Below are 3,714 nucleotides of genomic sequence, written 5' to 3'. Positions count from 1 at the left end.
CTTTCCAATCCTACTCGTTGATTTGTGCGTTTAACGCTTATTCGCAACTCTTCCTGTCGCTCCATTTCAACGGAGCAACAAATCTAAAGCGATCGCTCGTGGAGCAACAAAAATATTTCTCATTGATAAGCGGCCATTGATAAGCGACCTCTTAACTAATAATATGCTTCCGATATTTTCCGTGTGTTACATATCGGTAGAAAAATCGGAATTGCCAGGACAGTGCAAAATAGTAGAGCAAAAGCGTAGACTCGTGACACGTTGCGCAGAATATAATTCAGCGCACTTACTATCTTTTCTATAATAATTATTGCTACATCGAGGAAGTACTACATCGTAATAATCGGTCTCTGTCAACGTGATTAGTGGTGGATTAATCAACTTATTGCTATGGCGTTCGTGTTGCCCTACATTCTGGCTCCGTTTTTCGAGCCTTTTAAAATGCACACGACGTACTGTCCCTTTCAAATTGTTTAAAGAGACTTCTTTATTTCGGCACGTGCATAGCAACGATAGAAAGTGGTCATCGAACATTTTCTTACGCTCCAGTTTGCTATAGCACCGTTGTCATCAACTGTTTTTCGTTCTTTCACTGTTAGCCGTTTCACTGTTGGTCTTCGACTTACTATTTCGATATAGAACACAGGCTAGAACTATCACTTTCTGCAATTCGTATGAAGCGAGATCATAGGCTTAACGATCAGTCAAGTCATTCGAGTCGAACCAAGCGAAGGTGGTTATCGGTTTTGCACGAACGATCAAGTACAAAGTGTTCGGGACGTTCGAGTGAAAGCAAGGTATATTTTTGAAACTACCGCGCATCTTCTCTTCTATCGTTCGTTTCGACGATTTATCCAGTTATATCCCTCGTCGAAAATATCTTCTTAACTGCCTCGACCACGGTGTCGAAACAACTTCTTATCGAGATCACTTGCGTTTAATCAACCGAAATGTCAGCAGAGTGCCATGAACAACAGAAGGGTCGAGGAGCTAATTATCGTATGACGAAGAAGGCATTGCGCAGCTATGTCGGCGCGATTCGCTGAAAAGGATAAACGATCGTGGCAAGATCTACGCGATCTAATTCCAAGCGAAAAAAAGGAAGGACGCTGTCGTGGAAGATAACGATGACGAGGACCACGAAGACGATAACGACGACGATGACGAGGAAACGTCTGTTGGTTGGTCGACGAGGGCAAGCCAATCGGGTCACCCAGATCCAATAATGAAGAAGAGTCGAACTGTGCTTTCTCCCGGGTTTACGTGTAAGCGTGTGCGCAGAATCCTATGCATACCTGTGTACACGCACTTGTACGAGCCTCTTCTCACATACTGACGAACGGCCAATGAACGCCGAAGAATTTTCGAGGTACTCGAGTCTACTCTTTGACTCTTATCCTGCGCAAGCTGCGAGGAGATCGTGACCGTGTCCAGACCTTCGTGTGCATACATACAGGGTGTCTTCTTCTTGTACTCGTCGATACAAGGCAGCCTATGCTTTTGAGAAACGCGACAGTTTGACTTAAAATAACGTGCACCGAGATTCGGGTAAAACTTTTGCATTATGGCACCTTTGCAAAATTTCACCAGCAATCCAACTTCAATTTTAATCCACAGTCAAAGGCTTCCGCTTTGTCCGTGCTTTCGTGCGTGAAACTCATTATGCCTTCTAAATTTATCTTTGTCTTGAAACGTATTAACGTAGGTCTGAACGAATTCACGTGGACTCGAAGAAAGTGGAATGAAGCCGAAATAATAAAAGTTCCCGCGACATGGGGTCACGTCACATCGATGAATGATTCGTCGCGTGAAAATATCTAGAATCAACAACAGCCGGCAGTCTGGTTAAATCTATTACTCCACTTGTAGCCAAGATCTCATTCGAATAGCAACTATTAACTATTCTGCAGGAATGAAAAGATCGTTAACGATAATTACCTTCACCTTTTGCTGGTCTGTTTTTGTCACGATCGAAACTACTCGAGACCGAAGACCGAGAGACGGAACGGTTCGAAGGAAAGTGACTTCCGCGTATTTACGCGTGTGTAGATCGCTTGCATAGCGCGTGAACAAACGGCAAACGAAAGGGAACTATTGTCGCGTTATCAGTGTTCCCACGATCAGGACGCTGCAACCTGTAATTGTCCACGGCGATTAATCAAGGCGCAGCAATCGATTTTGCCGAGTAAAAACGATAATTCCGTGAAATCGAGGCGCTACTTTGATTACTGTTTACACGGTCGCGTAACAAGATTCCGATTTATAATACGAAGTAGCAGAAAAAGACGGACTTTCTACACATTCTGCGTGATGCTTGTGATTTGCGGGCAATAGAAAACGAATTTCCGATAAATTGTCGTTGCTCCCCTACATAAGCAGGTGTTGCGTGCGCGTAATAATGTTGTCCGACAGAAAAGAAGCCAATGGATAACACAAGGAATTGATACTTTGTACTACCGGTATCTACCTCCACTCTCGGGATTCCTGTTTCTGGCCTGTGCTTGTGTTCTTAAGAAGAAGCACATTTAGCATCCAGCGTTGAAAACGGTCTGACCGTTCAGCAGCCAGCTATTTAAGAAAACCTCGAAAAATGCGGAAGGTCATCGAGAGTATGTCAGTTTTCCGGCGAGAAAATCTTTCTTCGTATGGCGACTTTATTAACGAAAAATTCATTCGTCATTACGAGACACAGGATCGAATTTATCATCCATAAGAAGGTCACAGGAACGGCGAAGAATAGGGCAGTGAGGGGGAATTGGTAACTAGGTTACCGGTGGCTCGGTGAAGCAACATTAAAGCAATCAGCTTCTCGCTCTCTTCATCTTTCTCACGGTTCCTTTCCTCTCAACATCAACTTGCATCAACGCAAGATCACGACTGATGGTCTGCCCCCCCCCCTCACCCTCCTCGACCCCCCTGTTTTCTTCGTTCTTCTTCAACGTCGTTCTCGCTTCTCTGTTTAGCATTACGCAGCCGTGATACGTAGAAGGCCTCGTATGCCTCTGAACCGACTGTATAACGGGATTTCGGGACACGAAGGGATACCGTGTGTGCTCACCTTCGAGACACGCATGTGAGCGTGTAAATCTCGGAAAGTATCGTGAGATGAGGAAAAGCGAGATACCGAAGCGGTGAAATACCGTGGGTCTTGATCGTTTCTTTGAATCTCGATGTTATCTGTTATCTCGCTTCCAGAATCCACTCGTTTAATTGACTCGTTAAGGAAGAAAATCTTTTTCTCCTCGGTACCCCTATCCGCCGTATTATCTACTTTCTTGGGTCACCGATATTACGTTTCGCCGTGAGAGGTTGCGCAGATTTTCGCGTTGAAGGTGAACTTTCTGCGCTGGAAACGTTTGTTTGGAAATTTTCAACATTTATCACGTCCAATTAGCAGGAAAGTGATTTGCAAATTAGAATGTGGTACGAACTCGTTTATAATTCGTAGCTTTTGTGACGCACGCACGGCACTAATTTCTTGTACCGTTACGAAAGACGGTGTGTGTGTGTGTGTGTGTATGTATAACGTAAGTAGATTTGAAGTGACGATTAATATACATATTACGTTCTTACCGTAGAGCGTGGCATTTGTCATTCGAGAGTAAGATTAAAATCATCTAACTTTTTCGCGAATTATCGCATAGATGTAGTCTATTTAATAATCCTTTCGCATAAATCACTTCTTTCAAGAAAACGATTCAATTTTTGTTACAG

This window comes from Eufriesea mexicana, unplaced genomic scaffold (assembly GCF_001483705.2).
Source record: "Eufriesea mexicana isolate 0111107269 unplaced genomic scaffold, ASM148370v2 scaffold124, whole genome shotgun sequence".
Classification (NCBI taxonomy): Eukaryota; Metazoa; Arthropoda; class Insecta; order Hymenoptera; family Apidae; genus Eufriesea; species Eufriesea mexicana.
This window is presented reverse-complemented; position numbering follows the sequence as displayed.